General features: G+C 42.5%; 1 protein-coding gene across 3 annotated transcripts in view; it reads left to right on the top strand.

The window, feature by feature from the left end:
- The window catches only part of LOC145351806 (cadherin-18), a 556,159-nt gene that overhangs the window by 182,287 nt on the left and 351,901 nt on the right, over nucleotides 1–21,971 (top strand). For all 3 annotated transcript variants that reach the window (XM_080201464.1, XM_080201490.1, XM_080201499.1), the window contains exon 3: nucleotides 21,311–21,463. The gene's annotated coding sequence lies outside the window, so the exon portion shown is untranslated. The remainder of the gene's footprint in view (nucleotides 1–21,310; nucleotides 21,464–21,971) is intronic.

The raw sequence follows: 21,971 nt of genomic DNA, 5'->3' as shown, positions 1-21,971 counted from the left end.
TATTTTTCTCATCCCCATTCTCCTGCCTTTTCCCCATAACTCTTGATCCCCTTATTAACTAAAAACCTATCCATCTCTGTCTTAAAGACACTCAATAACCAATACACAATACAAATCAGTCAGTATAACATCAATTGTGGGCAACTTACCAGAATCTAGCAGAGACAGGGAGCTGTACTCTCAAAACAGGAACATGATCTGGATACCTGGTTGAATTCTGAGTCTCTACCCCATACCTCATCAAATTCAAATGGTCCAATTAGCCAGGGGGTCTAATTAGCCAAGGGCCTCTGGGGGAAGGAGTAGCAGACTTGGTGCCCATTGTAGAAGGCAGCCGTGTTGTGGGTTCCTGCTGCCTTGCCAAGGCGGCTGGCAAGTTCTCAGAGGACCAGCAGCATTTGTGGGACTGGAAGGGACCAAAAAGTCAAAATGAAGACCCAGCAGTTACATTGACTTACACGACAGGCGAAAATCAAATACCGAGTTCATGCCTGTGGGATTTTCCAGCCCCTCCGCAGTGAACAGAGATTTGGCTGAGCACCAGATTCCCCAGCCTCAGTTGCAGTGAAGGCGTGAACAGCTGGAAAATAATAACCCCCAGGGTGAACCTAACAGCTGTGGACTATTTAGGTTTGCCGAAATCAAGTTGAAAATGTAATTCTGCTCTGGGCAGGTCCCTCACCAGGCTCCGTGAGGAGTTAATAGGGCTGTTAATTGACAGTGGAGTGGGCCTCCTGTTCCTTCACACAGCGATTTTGTGAAATTATCCCAGAGGTATCTACATCCAGAGATAACGTCCGGGGCTGTGATTTTCAAATCTTCGTGCAGTGGGCCCCAACCACACATCCCTTTGAAAATCCAGTGGAGAAATTTGTATTTGGATTAAGCTGATCAAAGAGCGCCAGTGTGGAGTGGTGCAGGTTGGGACGCGTCTAGTTGAATGTCTTAAAGAAATGATTTGCCCACCCACCCCCCTGAACCTCAACCACCCAATCAACATCATTTAGTAATTATAGCCATGTCACTTTTACAGCAGTGTCTTCTTATTCCGTGATTTGTCAATCAATATGTAACACCTCTTTCTTACTTCCACTGTGATGACAATTTTAAACCATTCACATTTAATACCATGAGTGTTTCCCCTTTGGTCCAACGGAATTATTTTAATAAAAACACAGTACAGACAATTGTTGCAGAGATTTACAGCCACCCAGCCCAGGCAATATCAGCCTTTTCAGAGAATTGTGAAGCTGTAATTGACCATCACTGATATACTTAACATAGTTACTGTAATGAGCACCCTAGGGCTATCAACTGATAACTCCATTACACAAAGGAAAATAAGACTCTTGAGATGATCATATTGAATTATAGCGAGCTGTTATTGCATAAATAGTGTTCTGTTTGGCTGATTTTCATTATTGCTATCTCTGTAATATGTAACTGAACTTTCCCTGCAAGTTAATCTGTACAAGGTAAAATGCTACAATGAGCATTTAGAACGAATGTTTTCAATATCCACATTGGAATGGAACAGGTCGACATAATTATTCATTTTAAAATCCACCTCCCCCTTGCTTCTCTCTTCACCATCTTCTGTTGCTTATTTGTGACGTGTTACTTGTTTTGTGCTTGTTTCTGACAGTTAAATTTCACAATGAATGTTGGTTCAGCAGAGTGAGATTGCAGAGAAGAGGAAGAATTCACAAGAATGACTCATTTAAAACTTAATTTTCTACATAACAATACAGAGGTGGGAATATGTACGCTTGAAGTGTTTATTTTTCTTCAATTTAAAAATAATTTACAAAATAAAGCATTTACTTTTCTTCACGCAGACTTCCCATTATTAGTCTGGATGAAGTATGATGTGGAATTGGAATTGACTCTTTCCTGGTCCTCTGAGTATTAGGGTGCAGTTCTGACAGATTGCAGGCTATCACTTCAATAAAGGTGGTTTCTGACCCTCTCTCCACTTATATGAGCAAGTTTTATAGAGATGTGTATTGTGCACGTGTTAAGATATATTATTGATAGAAGAATCACCAAAGGGCAAATCACACTGCTTAGAGACAGCTTAACAAACCGAGAAGACATGAGAATTCTGAGTCAGATTGAAAGTTCAAAATTTATCTGGGGAGAGATTAAATGTGCAGCGAAGCTAAGGTCCTGGAACTTCAATCATGTCATGCCCATGTCATTGGCACAGATAGCGTGCTAATGTGGCAAAATAGCAAGCAGAATGTGTGTACTCAGTCTGGGCCAGGATTGCATTTCTTGTTGCACTGGATCAAACTCTTCCAAAGGCACTCACTATTAAAATGGCACAGAAGTATTAAAATACCTTGTTACAATATTTTACATATATATCTTCTGCTTGTTATAGGATCCTTTGTGATTTTTAAGGGGCAGCACAGTGGTTAGCACTGCTGCTTCACAGCTCCAGGGATCTGGGTTCGATTCCCGGCTCGGGTCACTGTCTGTGTGAAGTTTGCATGTTCTCCCCGTGTCTGCATGGGTTTCCTCCTGGTGTTCCAGTTTCCTCCCACAGTCCAAAGATGTGCAGGTTAGGTTCATTGGCCATGCTAAAATTGCCCCTTAGTGTCCTGAGATGCTTAAATCAGAGGGATTAGTGGGTAAAATACGTAGGGATGTGGGGGTAGGGCCTGGGTGGGATTGTGTTCAGTGCAGACTCAATGGGCTGAAGGGCCTCTTTCTGCACTGTATGGTTCTATAGTTCTATAGGGTGTCTTGGTAAATACATGAATAGGAAGAGTTTAAAGGGATATGGTCCTTGGAAGGGTTTTGGTTCAGTCGGGCAGCATGGTCGGTGCAGGCTTGGAGGTCCGAAGGGCCTGTTCCTGTGCTGTAACTTCCTCTGTTCTTTTGTTTTTTGAAATTGGTCTTCCCCAGCACCTGACAGGCGATAATATAACCCTGTGCAGTACATCATAATCCTACATAAAATCAGCAGCAAACACGACTTGGTTAACTTTTGGGTATTTTTAGTCTATTTTCTGTCTTTTGCAACTGATTGCTGATGTCATGATCCAGCAGGTGGTCAGTGTCTTCCAAATCAAATCCCAAAAAGAGAAACTTGACAAGTGACAACTATTTCCTATTTGCATTTTACTCCAAGAAGCTGTGCATTGAAATTAGGAGCCACAAGTTCCAGTCACACTTTTGAATATATAAATATTAAATTAAAACATTTATTGAGAAATGAAAATTCTCAATTTTATATTTATACAGTTAAAAATAATCTTACAGAACATTCCCCTAAAATATTCTTTCTTGCTTGTCTGACAAATAAGCACCCCTTTAGTCAATAGTCTTAATGGATGTTATATCAATAAAATTCCAGTAATATTACCATCAAGCATAACCCACTGTTCCTGTAAAGAACAAAGAACGAACAAACAACAATACATCACAGGAACAGGCCCTTCGGCCCTCTAAGCCTACGCCGCTCATGCGCCCACCTAGACCATTTGTTTGTATCCCTCTATTCCCAGTCTGTTCATGTGGCTATCCAGATAAGTCTTAAATGATCCCAATGTGTCCGCCTCAATCACCTTGCATTCCAGTGACGAAGTATTTCACAAGACTTCTTTCTTATAAGCTGTGGAAATTCAAGACTTTAAACCAAAACCCTACTTTGTGAAAATGCTCAATTCACTTATTCTCTGTTCTAATCCAGACAGGGCATTCTCTTCAGCAGCCACACCACAACACAGCTTCTGACCTCTCTTTAAACATGTCTTTTTCATCTCTTTGCATTGTCCTTATCCTTCTCACCTTTCCCAGGAAATTCAGATCTGCTAAGTTCTCCTTTCAACCTTCTAGTCAAAGAAAATTTCATAACTTGCTCTTATTTATTAGTGTTTTTTTTTTCCAGTGATAAACTCCTTTTTACTTCCCTTTGAAATTTAACAACTAAACACAAATACCTTTTTATCTCCTAATGCAAATTTCTATCCATGTCTTTATTTGCCTGTAGAACATCCAATTTGGCCCTATTCACTTCAAACGCCTGTCTTTCACACCAATGGTTTACAATTCACAAACCTGTAGGCACTCAGCTTAAGTAAAATAGTCAGTCACACACAACACTCAAACCCTGCTTTACAGAATATCATAGTCATCTCTAGAAAAATATAAAAATAACATTTCCTCCACGCTGATTTGTGCTGACGAGGTTTTCCTGGTGCTGGATAGCTCTTGGATGCATTCAGAACAATTTTATTCCAGTAACAGTTGGTGTCATAATTCTCCTGTAGAATGCGAGGGAGCAGTGGAGATGACAGGAGAGAGCTGGAGTTGCTAGGGGAAGAAACAAGAGGAGAAGGAGATTGTGTGGAAGGCTATCTCTGCAGCACATCATTAAGGAGCAACGTCTCCTCACAGAGAGAAATGTCTCAGGCACTTTGACCTCACTGAGCTGCCTGTCCCTGAGCTCTTTCATCTGCTCGGGCCTTGCTCAGGGCCATGGACAGCACTGCCTTATGCTATTGGCTCCTTCCAGGTTGCTGCAGGTGACGTCAGCAGCATTTGCCATTTTGTTATGGCCAGGTGGTCACAGAGGTTTTGTAAGCGGAATCTTATATCACCTTCCCAATGGCCAGAATCAATAAGGATTCTGCTACATTCATTCTCAGGCTTATTTCAGTCTTCCTTATCCTGCAAGGTGCTGCTGATTGCACCCACATTACTCTGGGTTGTTGTCCATCATTACACTGGCATCTTTTTATGCAGAGTAGCATCCTGCTCCCTCAGCAACCGTCACAGAAGGCTGTGTCCAGTTTCCAAGCAGGAGTCATGTTTCACTGATCCTGCACCAATCTGCTCACTCAGCCATGTTAATTCCAACAAGACCATCAGGTCATTGTCTGGGTTCTCGAGGACTTTATCACTTTCAGAAATGGCTGATAAATCCAATCCAGATACATTTTTATAAATGATCTGGATGAGGGTATAGTTGGGTGGATTAGTAAATTTGTTGATGACACCAAAATCGGAGGTGTGGTAGATAGTGAGGAAGGGTGTCTTAGTCTACAGGGAGACTTGGACAAGTTACAGAGCTGGGCCGAGAGGTGGCGGATGGAGTTTAATGCGGAAAAGTGTGAGGTAATTCACTTTGGCAGGAATAACAGATGTGTAGAGTATAGGGCTAATGGGAGGACTCTGAATAGTGTGGATGAACAGAGGGATTTAGGTGTATGTGTACATAGATCCCTGAAAGTTGGGAATCAAGTAGATAAGGTTGTTAGGAAGGCATACGGTGTCTTGGCGTTTATTTGTAGGGGGATTGAATTTAGGAGCCGCAGTGTCATGTTGCAACTGTACAAAACTCTGGTGCGGCCGCACTTGGAGTATTGTGTGCAGTTCTGGTCCCCACATTATAGGAAGGATGTGGAGGCATTGGAGAGGGTGCAGAGGAGGTTTACCAGGATGTTGCCTGGTATGGAGGGGAGGTCCTATGAGGAGAGACTGAGGGATTTGAGGTTGTTTTCGTTAGAAAGAAGGCGGCTACGAGGGGACCTTATTGAAACATAGAAGATGATCAGAGGTTTAGATAGGGTGGACAGTGATAGCCTTTTCCCTCGGATGGAGAAAGCTAGCACGAGGGGGCATAGCTTTAAATTAAGGGGTGGTAGTTATAGGACGGATGTCAGGGGTAGGTTCTTTACCCAGAGGGTGGTGAGGGATTGGAATGCCCTGCCTGCTGCAGTTGTAAATGCGTCTAGTTTGGGGGCGTTTAAGAGATCCGTGGATAGGTTTATGGATGGTAAGGGTTTGGTTTAGGTTAGAGGGTCATTGTTTTTTAACTGGTCGGCGCAACATCGTGGGCCGAAGGGCCTGTTCTGCGCTGTTATGTTCTATGTTCTATCTGCAAAGTTGGTTACCACCCAAAATATCTTCAGGGAAGTTCAAGGAATTAAATCCTTTGTAGGGGACTGAATCTGTAATTTACTAGCAGCTTTATGATGGGATGAATGGCCTCTTTCTGTGCTGTAACCATCCTGTGATGATCTTATGGTTGTTAGAGATAACTTTTCCTACATTTCTTTGAAACAGTGAAATCTTTTAGTCCATTTGAGGGAACAGACAGGTCTTAGTTCAATGTCTCAGTTTGACAATACAGCATTGCCTCCATGCTACGTCAGAGTGTCAGCCTTGATGTCATGTTCAATTCTCTGGAGGAGGCCATAACTGCTCAAAGGCTAAGGAACTACTGAGCCGCAGTCAACTTCAGAAAAAATAGAGATGGATTTTATCATTTTAAGTTTGCATGGTGCCTTATCTTCCTTCAATTCACGAGGCGAATTAATGACAGCAACATCTTTTTAGTCTGGCTTTTCCTCTAGTGCAGGACACTCACTCCTTCAACAAACACACTGATAAATTGAAACTCTAGAACTTCCTTAAACTCCACGCATCTCCATGGTGATGTAGCCTTCCAAGTCTTACTGAATGCTTTTAAATTAATTGTAGCACTAACTTCCAAAACTAAATAACTCTCAGAACGGAGCTACATTTCATTGAAAGCAGTGTAGACAGGGAGGTCGGGGGTAGGGATAAGGGGAGGATTTTCTGGCCTCCCCAAGGTGTGTTTCCTATGGTGAGAGGCAGCATGCTGTTCACCCACACAGGATATTCTGGGTTTTATACTGGCCTCATCCCACATTGCCGGGAAGCCTGCGGCAGGTGTGTACTGTTGACAAGACCAGAAGAACTCGCCGGTTTGAACAGCCAGGATTTTCCCAACCCCATCTCCAGTTCGCCTGTGATGTAAACTCATCTGCTGCCTTATAATCTTCCCTTTCTCACTGTCAACTCTTTCAGACAACGTGGCTTCAACCTTTTAAATGTAACAGTCTTCACTCTGCTTTATTGCATTTATCACGTTTCCTACAGATGTACTTTAATCTTCCCTAATCGTTACCTGTAAAGTGTTGGTATGATCTATGACCCAGGTATTGAAAACACATGAGTCTCATTCCCCCTTGAATGCCTCAGTTGAACTCACCTCCACCACATTGTCTGGTTATTGCATTCCAGATGCTATCTGCACATGTGAAAAATGTTTCTAATATATTTGTTTCTTTTGACAATTATTTTATATCTGTGCTGTCTCATTCTCGATCCTTTCAAGAGTGGGAACAGATTCTTCCTGTTTGCTTTTACTAAGCTGTAGTTTCTCTCAATTTAAATAATATTTTAACTTCTCTATTCTACCTATCAAGTGGACACTCTCACATTTCCCCACATCATACCATATCTGCTCATTTTTTTTTGCCCCCTCACTCAACCTATCGATATCCCTTCCGACTGATTATTTCATAGAATCACTACACTGCAGATGGTGGCCATTCGGCCCATTGAGTCTATCCTGATCACAATCTCACCCAAGCCCTATTGCCATTACCCCACATATTTACCCTGCTAATCCCCCTGACACTAGAGTCAATTTAGCCTGGCTAATGAACCTAACCTGCACATATTTGGAGTGTGGGAGAAAACCAGAACACCCGGAGAAAACCCATGCAGACACAGGGAGAACGTACAGACTCCACACAGACAGTGACCCGAGGCCAGAATTGAACCTGGGTCCCTAGCGCTGTGAGGCAGCAGTGCTAACCACCGTACCATCGTGCCACCCCCATTTCCTCCAGGCTTTCATGGCCGTAGTGAATTGCTAAACAAGCTGTTTTCCTGGCTTAATAAAAAACATTCTACAGAAGTTGCAAATCTGAAATAAGAACAGAAAATGCTGGATAAGCTCAGCAGGTCTGGCAGCATCCGTGGAGAGAGAAGAGGAGTTAGTGTTTTGATTCTATATGACTGAGGGTCATTGGGTCTCAATAGTCTGCTCACTTTGCTATTTCTGGGAGCTTGTGAGCACATTACTGCCTCGTTTCTGATACTCTAACTTCAAACACTGCTCTCTTCACTGAAGCACTCTGGGATGTCTGAGAACATGAAAGCAGCTGTAGATATGCAAATCTCTATTTTTAATGGTGCTTTTAAATCATAATTGTTTCATTTCTCAGCATAACAATCTTGTTGATTATTTTCTGCTTTGATGTGATCCCTCTGTTTATTCTTTAAAATGACCCTAAATGACATTTGCAGAACCTCTTTTGACTGAATTACACTGAATGAGAGTTACACAAGGCAGCACTTTCAACAATCGCATTTTATTACTGTGTCTTTTTTGAAATTGCATACAAAGACATTAATTGGTTAGCCAAGATTTATAAGCTAATTATATCCCCCTAATTACTGAGCATGGAATGGAATAAATGCAGAATCAGTATCAGCATATCTCACCAGAAGTAGTGATTGATATAATCACTGGCAGAAGATTATAAGGTTACATTAAGTATTATCACAACATCAAAAAATTCTTGAAACAGCATCTAATTGAATCAAACTTGTATAATCAGTCACATTTACTCTGCAAGAACTTCAGAAGTGTGTGTGTGTGTGTGTGTGTGTGTGTGTGTGTGTGTGTGTGTGTGTGTGTGTGTGAAAATGTGGGTGAGGGTGTGTGTGTGTGTGTGAAAATGTGGGTGAGGGTGTGTGTATGTGAGGGTGTGTATGTGAGTGAATTAAGAATGTGTGAGAGAGTGTTTGAGTGTTTAAGTGTGTGTGAGAGTCTGAGGGCAGGGTTTTATAGCCTCGCTTGAGCGAGACAGGAAAATCCCGCCGGAGGTCAGTGGACGTTTCATTTGTCTGCCCCTCGCCCGCTGCGATTCGTGGTGGGTGAGGCGGTAGAATTACAGCGTGTGTGTGTGAGAAAGAGGGAGTGACTGTGTGTGTGTGAGTGGAAGTTTGTGTAGATGGGTCTGTGTGTGAGGAAGACGGTCACATTGCATATTCTTTATCTGCTGGAAGAATTTCACTTCCAATCTGTTTGCTGAAGTCGCAGCTTCTTAAATTGTTACATTTTTCATAAGAAAACAGAATAATTTTTGGCATCCAGAATGTAACACGTAATGATTATTCTCTTGCACATACACTTGGTGACATGTCAGATCAGCTGAACCGATTTTACAAAGTGGCAATCCGAGTCCCCAGCAGACACACAGAATCAGGGAGCCCCCCCAACCCCCCACCACCACCAAACAGCTGGGCACTTCTCAAAGTGTTCTCTCCATAAGAGTTCGGAGCTTCACCATCTTATTCAGATGAAGCTGTGTTGAAGCAGTCGCTAACTAACAAGACTGAATCAAACGAAGCGTAAGCTATGTTGGAACAAGTAGGGAATCAGTCAGGTCTGGGAGAAGAAAGCCCTGGATTTCATGTGGGCTGTTATTCTTATTCAAATTTCCAGTAAAATCATGGATCTATTTTTTGAATTCTTCACAGTTTTTAATAGGAATATGGCCCAGAAGAAAAAAGTGTGAGCCAAATGTAAACATTCTCTGGAGCGGTCAGAGGAATTCTCCCCTATGGTTCACAGTTCATTCTATTGAGTTAAAACCAATCGTGTATATGTTTTGTAACAAATAGGGACAGCGTGAGAGCGTTCAGTTCCTCCTCCAGATCACCATCTCATTAGATTGACACTGATCTGGACTTCAACTCCATCTTGATTCCACATTCTTTGATGTTTTTACCCAACAGAAAGGGAATGGCTTCAGCCTTGAAATCTCCAATTATCCTTCAGCACCGAGAGATTTTTAAGAGACAATTCCAGATACCTGAACTCTGAGGCAACAATCCGATCAACTGTGGTCTTATTAATAGCAGAAAGAGCTCAAGAGGGGAATGGCCTATTCTGGCTCTTAATTTGTATGTTCACAACTACAAAAAGTATTTACTAAAACACTGCTAATCCTATTCACTTGAATTTTTCAAAGCCATTTCTTGTAAATTTAGAACGTTGCAAGTCATTTACTCACTGACAGTTTTCTGCTGATATCATCAGAACCTCTAAAGATGGAATTTTTAAGAGATCCATGGCATGAAACTTGAAATGATTTGGAATTCCGCTGCGGTCAGCAGATTAGTCGGAGGGCTCACGCTGCTGCTACTGTGTGTCAATGATGGAGGGAGTGAATGTTTGTGGGTGGAATGCCAATCAAGATGGTTGCTTTGTCCTGGATGGTGTTCAGTTTCTTCAGTGCTGTTGGGAGTTGCACTCGTCCAGGCAAGTGGAGAGTAAGACCATAAGACCCGAAGACATAGAAGCAGAATTAGGCCACTCGGCCCATCGAGTCTGCTCTGCCAGTCAAACATGGCTGCCGTTGTTTAAGAAGGGTGTCAGGCAAAAGGCAGGGAATTATAGGCCGGTTAGTTTAACGTCTGTTGTAGGTAAAGTGTTAGAATCCGTCATCAAGGAGGAAATAGCGAGGCATCTTGAGGGGAATTGCTTGATAGAGCAGACGCAGCACGGTTTCATTAAAGGGAAGTCGTGTCTGACAAATTTACTGGAGTTCTATGAGGATGTGTCTAGGGCGGTGGATAGAGGAGAGCCGGTGGATGTGGTCTGTCTTGATTTTCAGAAGGCGTTTGACAAAGTACCTCACAAGAGGTTATTGCAGAAGGTCAGGGGACATGGAGTTGGGGGTAGGGTGTTAGCGTGGATAGAGGACTGGTTGTCAAATAGGAGGCAGAGAGTGGGGGTCAATGGGTGCTATTTGGATTGGCGGTTGGTGACTAGTGGAGTGCCCCAGGGGTCGGTGCTGGGGCCTCAGCTATTTACCATTTATATAGATGATCTGGAGGAGGGAACCGAGTGTATGGTGTCGAAATTTGCTGATGACAACAAGATTGGTGGAACGGCAAATTGCGCGGAGGGTGTGGAGAGTCTACAGAAGGATCTAGATAGGCTGGGCGAATGGGCCAGGAACTGGCAAATGGAATTTAATGTTAGCAAGTGCGAGGTGGTCCACTTTGGTAGGAATAATGGTAGGAAGGATTCTTACTTACGTGGCGTAAAGCTGCAGCAGGCGACGGTGCAGAGGGACCTCGGGGTCCTTGTGCATGAGTCGCAAAAACCCAGCTTGCAGGTGCAGCAGGTGGTCAGGAAGGCGAATGGGATGCTGGCCTTCATAGCGAAGGGGATTGAATATAAAAGTAGGGAGGTCTTGCTGCGGCTGTATAGGGCATTGGTGAGGCCGCAGCTGGAGTACTGTGTGCAGTTTTGGGCGCCGTACTTACGCAAGGATATTTTGGCTTTGGAGGGAGTGCAGAGGAGGTTTACTAGGCTGATGCCGGAGTTGAGGGGGTTGAGCTATGAGGAGAGGCTGAATAAACTAGGCTTGTACTCGTTAGAGTTTAGAAGAATGAAGGGAGATCTCATTGAGACGTATAAGATGATGAATGGGATGGATAGGATAGAGGTGGAGAGACTCTTCCCGCTCAGAAAGGACAGTAGGACTAGGGGGCACAGCCTCAAGATAAAGGGGGGGCGGTTTAGAATGGAGTTGAGGAAGAACTTCTTCACTCAAAGGGTGGTGAATCTCTGGAATTCTCTGCCCGTTGAAGTGGTGGAGGCTGCCTTGCTAAATATTTTTAAGACGCGGGTTGATGGGTTTTTGATGAGAGAGGGGATTAAGGGTTATGGGGAGAGGGCGGGAATGTGGAACTGAGCCATGACAGATCAGCCATGATCTTATTGAATGGTGGGGCAGGCTCGAAGGGCTAGATGGCCTACTCCTGCTCCTATTTCTTATGTTCTTATGTTCTTATACCTTTCTCGTCCCCATTCTCCTGCCTTTTCCCCATAATCCCGACCCCCTTATTAATCAAGAACCTAGCCATCTCTATCTTAAAGACACTCAGTGACCCGGCCTCCACAGCCTTCTGCGGCAAAGAGTTCCACACATTCACCACTCTCTGGCTGAAGAAATTCCTCCTCATCTCTGTTTTAAAGGATCGTCCCTTTCGCCTGAGGTTGTGCCCTCTGGTTCTAGCTTTGCCTAGTGGAAACATCCTCTCCACGTCCACTCTATCCAGGCTTCGCAGTATCATGTATGTTTCAATAAGATCCCCCCCGCCCCATTCTTTAAAACTCCAATGAGTACAGACCCAGAGTCCTCAACCATTCCTCATGTGACAAGCTCTTCATTCCAGGGATCATTCTTGTGAATCTCCTCTGGACTCTTCCCAAGGCCAGCATACCCTTCCTTGGATATGGGGCCCAAAACTGCTCACAATACTCCAACTGTATTCCATCACTCTCCTGACTTGTGGCTTGTAGATTCTGTTATTTGTCGGAGGCTTCATTCCTCAGAGACGTGGTGACCAATAGGATTGGCTACTTAAATAAAAGCAAATTACTGCGGATGCTGGAATCTGAAACCAAAAGAGAAAATGCTGGAAAATCTCAGCAGGTCTGGCAGCGTCTGTAAGGAGAGAAAAGATACGGGGTTTTGAGTCCTGATGACCCTTTGTCAAAGCTGGATTGGTCGCTTCCTGTGGCTCCAACAATTCAACTGAAGGGATTTCCATCCTGCTTGGAGACTGCCACATTCGCCCCCTCTGATTTATTTATTTTCACTTTTGCTTTAAAAAGGCCATCTCTGAAAGCAGCCTGACAGTCTAAAACCTAACACAGCTAAATGCAGCCTCGCCGTGAGGTTGTAAAATTAGAGATGAACCAGCCCTCTGATTGGAAAGGCACCATGGAGAATCCACTCGCCATCCTTACCAGGCATCCAATTAGAAGTCGCGCTCCAGGATAATCGCTGATTTGATCCCAATGCTGGAATGTTCCAGATCTGGACACCAATTCCTCCCTTCCCTGGGGTCTCTGTAACAATATCCTGCCCAGTGAGACAACGTCAGACGCTAAACAGCAGTTTTTAACCCAGATCGGTGTGGCGCCTCCTGCCGAGGGCTGACAAAACAATCAGCTTTTGCTGTTGCAATTTGTACTTTTTCCTTTTCTTTCCATTACACGGAATTAGCATTTTGAAAGAAAAAGCTGGCAAGGCAGGTGGAAAAAATATCTTATAATGTTTCTCATTTCAAAACAAAATTATACGCTGTAAGTTTGTTGAGCTATTAATCTACTTGTCAACCTTGTATGAATTTCATAAATGAAAATTTAGCAAGTCATTGGTCTCTGTGCGTACAAGCAGATTTATGAATCTAAAAACAATCAGTCCATGCGTTTGTGAAATAAATTGTTAAACTGGAACGAAGCAAGATGCAAAGATCTCCAGACATCACTGACTCCACATTTAGTTATTTATCCACTCATAGGATGTGAGGCCAGCGTTTATTGCCTGTCCCTAGTTGCCCTTGAGAAGGTGCTGCTTGTTTCCTCAGAAGGAACTCTTTGAAATGCAGCTAATGAAAATACAACAAAACCTAACTCCAACTTATAAATCAAAGAAAGGGTCTAATTAAAGAAACGGCATTATTCCAAACTTGGGGCCCAGCCCTCGGCCAATCCAAGCTCCCCACAATTCTACATAGTTCCTTGTAGAGAATGAGCTGGTCAGCTGACTATTACATCACTCTGTAATTGGTTCCATGGTTATTGGGTCAACTGACCCTTACATCTTGTTCCCATTGGTCACATTACATCCAAAAGAAAGTTGTCACTGGTTACATTCTAACAGCAGCAAGCTGTCTTCTTGAACTGCTGCGGTCCATGTTAGGGAGGGACTTCCAGGATTTTGACCGAGTGACAGTGAGGGAACAGAGATATATTTCCGAGTCAGGGTGGTGAGTGAGTTACACAGGAGCCTCCAGGTGTTTCCAGAGTTGAAATGTCTAATACTAGGGGGCATGCACTTAAAGTGAGAGGGGGAAAGTTCAAAGGAGATGTGAGAACAAGTTTTTTACACAGAGTGGTAAGGTGTTTGGCATGTGCTGTCAGGGATGGTAGTGGAGGTGGAGGCAGATATGATAGGAGTGTTTAAGGGGCTCTTAGATAAGCACATGATTAAGAAGGAATAGAGGGATATGGACCAAGGGGAGGCAGAAGGAATCAGTTTAAATTGGCATCATCCTCAGCACAATTTTGTGGGGGCTGAAGGGACTGTTCCTGTGCTGTACTTTTCTATGTTCTATGGTGGTGTTCCCAGGTATCTGCTGCTCTTGTACTTCCAGATGGTAGAGGTAATGGGTTTTGAAAGTGAGATATTGAACGAGCTTTTGTGAGTTGCTGCAGTGTATCTTACATCTGATACACAATGCCTGTTACTGTTCATTGGTGGTGAAAGGGGTGAAAGTTTCTGGGAGGGGTAGCATCCAAGCGGGGATGCTTTGACCTGGATGGAGCTTCCTGAGTATTTTTGGAGCTGTACCCATCCCAACAAGTCGGGAGATTTCCATCACACTTCTGACTTGTGCCTTGTAGATGGTGGACAGGCTTTAGAGAGTCGGGGGATGAGTAACTCACCACAGGATTTCTAGTCTTTGATCTGCTTTTGTAGCCACAGTATTTATATGGCTCGTCCAGTTCAATTTTTGGTCAATGATAACCCCCAAGATATTGATGTTTCTTTTGTCTTTCATGGGATGTGGTCATCTCTGTCTAGGTCTACGTTTTATTGCCATCTCTAGTGGCCACTCGAGAAGGTGATGGTGAGCAGCCTTCTTGAACCGCTGCAGTCCACGTCATGTCGATAAATCTCCAGTGCTGTTAGGAAACGAATTCCAGGATTTTGACTCAGAGATAGTGAAGGATTGGCAATATAATTCCAAGTCAGGATGGTATCATTTTTGGCTGGGATTTTGCAGGTGATGGTGTTCCCGTGGGCAGGTCAGTGATGGTCATGCCATGAAATGTCAATAGGAGATGGTAAGATTTTGGAGAATGTTACTTGCTGCCTATCAGCCCAAGTGCGGATGTTGTTCAGGTTTTACTGCGGATGGACTCAGACTTAATCAGTGTCTGAGGAGTCACAACTGGTGCTGTACATTGTGCCATCATCAACAAATATCTCCACTTGTAATCTTATAATGAAAGGAAGGGCATTGATGAAATAGCTAAAGATAGTTGGGCCTAGGAGAGTACTCTGAAGAATGCAAAGGGTTTGAGGAAATTAAGCCGTCTCTGAATTGTGATCATTTATTTTCCAAAAGAAGTCAGGAAAATTAGACTTTTAATATTTTGTCTTTTGTGATTTCACTGTCATATTCTCATATAGTGCAAATCCAGCTTCTGAGGGTGTGACTTGTTTAACTGGATCAGGGCAATGATATTCTTGTATTATCACCAGGAACTCAGCTAATGTTCTGGAAACCCAGGTTCGAATCCCACCACAGCCCATAGTAGAATTTGAATTCAATAAAGAATATCTGGAATTAAGGATCTAATGTTGATTATGAAACCATTGTCAATTGTTGGAAAAGTCCGTCTGGTTCACTAATGTCCTTTAAGGAAGGAAATCTGCCGTCCTTACCTGGTCTGGCCTATATGTGTCTCCAGAGCCACAGCAATGTGGCTGACTTTCAACTGTCCTTTGAAATGGCTGAGCCAAGGGCAATGATGCTGGCTGGCCAGCAATGCCCATGCCACATGAATGAATAAAAGAAAGACAGACAGACTGCAAATACCAAACGTCAATAAGAAAGGTCAGTTGGTTTGATATACTGATGAACAGAGGAACCCAGGGGAGCTTGAATAAAAAGTTGAATAGGCAAAAAAAAGTGGTTTGAAGTTGGCTGTTGTATTCCAAAGGACTACAAATGCAAATTGGAAGTTAGTAAACAAATAAAGAGAGATGAGGTAAGTGGACTTTTAAAATATAGTAGCCATATATTTTTTAAAAATGGATCGATCAATTCTGGAATATTGGAACTTTTATAAAAAATTGTAGAAAACAGAAGACCAAATGAAAGGGGAAAAATAGATTTAAGAAAATGTGGAAGACTGAGTGGACGGTAAGTGGTGAGATCTCGGACGAGACAGTATGTGGACAAGGCCAGACCTGAAAAACCAGTTTGCTGTCATGCTCAGAGCACACCTTACGAGGCATTGTGTGGTGAAGTTACTGGAATTTTATGATTAGAAAATCTATAAAGACTGTTGCCATTTAAGGGGTTTTAACTTTGAGTGAGTTAAGTCAAAATCTGTTTGGAAAGGATTAAAAGAACCATTAGCAGCGTTAAAATGTCCTTGTGCTTTCAGCGTCATTTTAAACAACTCTTTGTTTTACTAAATGTGTAACTTTTATTTAAAATAATCACAATTGGTCCGAGAAGTTACTTCCTCATTTCTGTAAACCTCCTCATAATACACAAATTGCAAATTCCTTTGGGATTTGCACAGATCATCATTTACATCTTCCATATCATAACACAATCTACAATGCTTTCTTTGTCACCATTAATAAGGCTAGTTTTCAATCCCAGATTTATAACTTAAATTTGAATTCCTCCAGCTGCAATGGGAAGATTTGACCCTGTGTCTGCAGAGCATTAGGCTGGGCCTGTGAATTACTGGTCCAATGACATTACCACTACATCTCCAATTCCCCCTGAACCATTAATAATTGACCATGAAATTAGTTGGCATGTGGAATATCCAGGAGTTTAAAATAATCATATGACTGGTTTTATTTCTGCCTCACAATGAAAATTTCTGAAATTCTCTACGTGGGAGAGGAGAATTTCATTCACCAAATCCTATTCTGTCAGTCTGAGTAACATTCACACCTTGGCTTTTGGAGTTTTGATAAGGCATTACTTTCATGAAAATGAAGAATGGAAAGTTTATATAAAAAAAACCCTTGAATCCCACATGAGGCTCCTTCAGTCAGTGGCACAGTGACAGGGAGCAGATATTGGGAGAAGGTGCCCCTTGTCCTTTCACTCCTATAGTTCCATATATACATGAGATCACTGCTGGTGTTTATTCGCTGGGTGTAATTGAGTTTAGAGTTTCATTATATTGAGATGTGATTACAGCAAAGGTTTCAGTTGGACATTATACCTCAACAGCTTTTCCTGTGAAGGACTGGTCTTACATCATGAGATGACAGTGTCAGAACTTTGGAGCTTTGACCTGTTACATGATACTGTTGGGCAAACATTCCTTTCCATCTTCTTCTGTACTTATTTCCACATTCTCAAGATGCTATGGACATATTGGAGTTTGCCCAGCATAGTATACTGCCATTCTGGGAAGGATGGATTGGAACTCTGAACGGGTGAACCCACCCCATGTCCAGCTCATACAACAGTATTTACACTTGACGGCAGTTAAGAAAGGGGCCAGAACCAGTGACATGTCCACCACCTCTCCACAGATTCTCAACTTTGAATCTTCCTGTCATCATATTAAATTGAGCAATGTTAGTGGGGAGCAGCATGTCTCTCTGGATGCAGATATCTTTATTAGTGGCTTGTTGCTTTTCAGAGTATGACTGACTTATTGGCCAGAATTTGCCAACCATTCAAACCAGCAGGATTTTCCCATCCTGCTGCAGAGAATGGAGATTTGACCTGTCTCCAAAATCTCCACCTTCAGTTGGAGCGTGGCGTGAGCAGGAGATAAGATCGCGCCGACTGTTTTGATTTATTTTAGTTAAATTTGAGGAAATATTTAAAATTGGGACCAGTGAAAAATGCACTCAGTCACTTTGCAGTTAAACAAGAGGGCATTTCCACAGTTCAGCTGGATGAAAGAAATGATTAATACTCGTATACTCAGTCTCTTATCTTCCCACAGTTACAATTTATTTAATGTGTTGTTGTATCAAGCACTCAAAAGATCACAATGACTAGTCTGAGTTATTAGAAGAAGCCAGATAGACTGGGACTGTTTTCTCTGGAACGCAGGAGGCTGAGGGGTGATCTTATAGATTATTATAAAACAATGAGGGGCAAAGATCAGCTAGACAGTCAATATCTTTTCCCAAAGGTAAGAGTGTTTAAAACTAGAGGGCATAGGTTTAAGATGAGAGGGGAGAGATACAAAAGGGTCCAGAGGAACAAGCTGCCAGAGGTAGTAATCGAGGTGGGTACAATCTTGTCTTTTAAAAAGCGTTTAGATAGTTACATGGGTAAGATGGGTATAGAGGGATATCAGCCCAAATGCAGGCAATTTGGATTAGGTTAGTGGTTAAAAAAAGGACGACAAGGACAAGTTGGGCCAAAGGGCCTGTTTCCATGCTGTAAACCTTTGTGACTGAGGCAACAAGCTCCCTATTTACCATCCTTACAGCTCTGCTTTGTCCTTCAGTTGTGTGAATAGTTTGTTCTGATCGACAGTCTGATTGACAATTTTGTTTAATGATATTGTTGAACATTCTTTGTATTAACTGAACTTCAAAGAGTGAATAATGTCACTCAGGTGGAGAGCATTTGTTTTCTTATTGCAATGAAGTTAACAAAGAACAATTAGAACTTTTATCACATCTGTTTCCTCAAAGGCTCAAACCTTTGATGTTGGCTCAAGAAACAGGCACAAACCAATCCATTTCTACCCCAAATACTGCAGGAAAATACCAAAGCCCCCTTAAATAATGTTGCCTCTCTAAACACAAATAAATTATGTAATTTATAGAACTAAACCAAAATACTCTGTTGGTTTTAATGTTGCTTTATTATTTTAGCTTGATAAATTTGGTTTATGTAGGGTTAATGCAACATTTCTAGTGTTACCATCAAGGACTTGTAGATGAGGAATATCACACTTATCTGAAGACTAAAGCTGTCTTTAACTGAAGAGTTGCTCTGGTTGTTGCAATCAGTGTGACAGCCATCCATTCCCTCCGCCAAACAACTAATGACATTGATAAATTGGAGCTGTTTAGCAGTAACTTTGGGTAGTTCAGTGTTTGGGTCTGTGCCTATTTGGAACTGAATTAAGATTGTCCAAACTCATTTCACATAAGGCTGTCAATAAAACTTGCATCTTACTGGCTTGGCTCCATTAGACACTTGATTCCTAATAGCTGGTGGAGCTTTTCGATTCTAATTTAAATGCATCTTTCTGTTGGTTGGTAATGGTATTTGAAGAGATAATTTACAGCGCTATAACAAATTATGTTCATTAAATTAATGGGATCTCACAATTGCATTTGAATACATGCAACAAACAACTTGCTTTGTATTTCTTTGTGCACACTGCAGAATTATCTGATTAAAAATAATAATCTAATAATTTAAGTTTCAACAAATGCAAGTTTCAACTCAAATGGAAATTGATTACCTTTTAATTGTTAAGACGAAGCATTAACTTTCACTGTTTTCATCTTAATTCATTCATTTCCATTTGTACATCAAAGAATTAACCATGTTGTTTAATGGGAGTGTATAGAAACGACATGTGTTTCGAACATTGTCTCAGCCCCACTTTGTCTCTCTCTCCCTCTCTCTCTCTCTATCCATAATTGTAAGGTTAGATGTTCACACGGCACTCACCTGATGTTGCTGGTACAATAAGAGAATCAGAGTGAGACCACCCAGTGGATGTGCTATACTGGAAGTTATTGTAATGGATGACCAGGATCAATTCAGTGCTGGCAGCAACAAACTAATTGCATTTTATAGTTCCCAGGGAAAAGGAAATCAAGGTGATGGCACCAAATGTGATGATGCAGAGTAACTGAGCCTGTAGATTCCTTCATCATTTTTATGTTTCTGTTTGGTGGATTGGAATTTAACAAATTCTCTTTGCATTTATATATTTACATATAAATATATGAATTAGGAACAGGAGTGGGTCGTTCAGCCCCTCGGGCCTGCCCCACAATTTGATAAGATCATGGATGATTTTACCGTGAACTTGACTCCACTCTCCTGCCAACACCTGGCACAGTTTGATGAATGGATGATGGAAATTGGATTTCCATTGAGTCTGATTGAATTGCTGGGTCAGAGATTGGATTTAGGAGGATTTGAGGAGAAACACACTGGTGATTTTTCACCTTCAGTTATGGAGGAGAATGGGTGAGGATACATTGACTGCCGTTTGTACAACAGGTGCCATGGGATGATTTACCATGCAAATGATGCTATATGAATGAAAGTTGTTGTTGTTGAGTGAGACGAGTGAGTGGCTGCTGTCAGTTGCTTCCCACTGCAGGGAACCATGAGTAGATTGCAGCTTTTCAGAGGCCGATCGATCAAGTTGTTGCCTATCCCTTTCTGCTGCGTTTAGGATCAGCCCCCAGCCATTGTGAAGCTGGGATCGCATTTTAACATTGAGCGAATTCTAACCCCTGACTGGCTTCTGCATGTAGATATGAGAGAGTGCAGAATGTAGTGTTACAGTCATAGCCAGGGTGCAGAGAAAGATCAACTTAATACAAGGTCAGTCCATTCAGAATGTTAATACATGTGACAATAATAAATTAAATATAATAAAGTGAGTTCAAATCTATATCTGCTGATTGGTTACAGGCATTTAGATGAAGGTGGAATGAGTTTCTGAGTGTGACCAACATGTCCACATGCAGAAGCTGGAGCGGAGGGGATTGAGGGGACTTTCAGTGACTGTCTTCTCCAGGGGTCTTACGGACCACAGAGGGATGTCCCAAAGTTCATTCCTGAGTCAGTCTGAGGATTTCCGCTGTTTAGTGTCTTTCTCATGTTGCTGCTTTCCTGCTGTGTGATAATGGAGTGTGTGGATTAGACAGCAATGGGAAGAATGGGCTATGGTGTTGCCAGTTCCAAGAGGTAGATTTAAAGGTGTGAGATGATGAATTCTAGGCATGAAAGCTTCAGCCTAACTGCCTTACGTATCCCTGACTCCTCATGCATTCTCGGGAGGGGGAAACATACCAGCGTTGTTTTAGTGGCAAGCAGATAGTTAAGCCAATTAGTGAGGACATAATGTGAGCAGAATCTGGCCTGTGTCCCAGTCTTTCTGTTGTGTCCGCAGTCGGAGCAAAAGAAGGAGGTAGTTTGACAGCTGAAGGCTGCATTACGAATGGTTGAGATTTAATTGATTCGAGGAAGACTCCACGTTGCATGTGGAATTTGTGGAGACAGATGTCTTGGATTTCCACAGTCTCCTGTTGTCACAGCCACTCCCTTGGTATTGATGGTGCCTCCAGTGTTTTGCTGCTGCTCTGGGCGCTTTGGCCTCAGGAGGACCTCGCTGCTCACACCTCGGAGGCCTCCAGCCTCCCTTGCAGAGGAGGAATATTCTGAACTCGGTCCTCTGGAACCCCCGGTGATGGTAAATGGAGAGGTGGCCCGTTAATTGGCCATTTGCCATTTGATGAATTGTAGGTATGCGCGGTGTTGGGCATTGCAAATGTTCTCTAAATAGAGGTGGGACATGGTGTGCCAGTACGCCAGCTCACCATCTCCTCTCCTCTATTTTTGTAAATGTTGCTGGAGCAGAGAAGTGAAACCTAAAACTGCCAATCTTCCAATTCTTCAGGCTTTTCAGAGAAGATCCTCCCCTCTCCAATTGATATCACTGATGTACGCTTTGAAGATGGTCTCTGCTGGAAGCTGCCCCAAATTTGGCAAGATTAACTAGCTGAGCTGTTTTTTATAATTGAGGAGTTCCCTTCACGCCGTCTCCAGAATTGTAAGTTATTTACTTTCCTATCCCCCTACTGTCTGTGTTTTACATGTAAAGGAGGAACCTATTGAAGCATTGTTTAATTGAAAAGTGAGTCTTTATTTCAGGTGTTTTTCTTGCTGGGATACTGTGATTTTCACACAGAAAAAAGTGTGTCCCTGACATTTTGGCTCAAGGGAATTACTTTGGGGGAAAAAAAGTAATTTTTTAAAAGTGTTTAATGCAGCTATTGTCAAGGTCAGTCTGGTTTTGTGCTGAACCTCATTTAAGATCCATTCTAAAAGTAGCTGTGTTCACACAGTCCCTCTTCGTGCTGTGACTACAGCTTCTTACAGCCATCAGATTACTTCTACCAGGTTCATAGACCACTCTGTGGACTGAACACTTAACTACAATCAGTCAATGACTTCTTGGCGAATGGTAATACCATCTAATAGACTCCAGAGTCATAAATCAAAACAGGAATCTCGTATTGCCTCAGCCTTTGTGCACCTTATTCACAACCCAAGAACTG

Source organism: Carcharhinus amblyrhynchos, chromosome 2, assembly GCF_965287045.1.
Source record: "Carcharhinus amblyrhynchos chromosome 2, sCarAmb.v2.hapA, whole genome shotgun sequence".
Taxonomy (NCBI): Eukaryota; Metazoa; Chordata; class Chondrichthyes; order Carcharhiniformes; family Carcharhinidae; genus Carcharhinus; species Carcharhinus amblyrhynchos.
The sequence above is the reverse complement of the archived record's forward strand: the minus strand, read 5'-3'. Positions and strand labels throughout refer to the sequence as shown.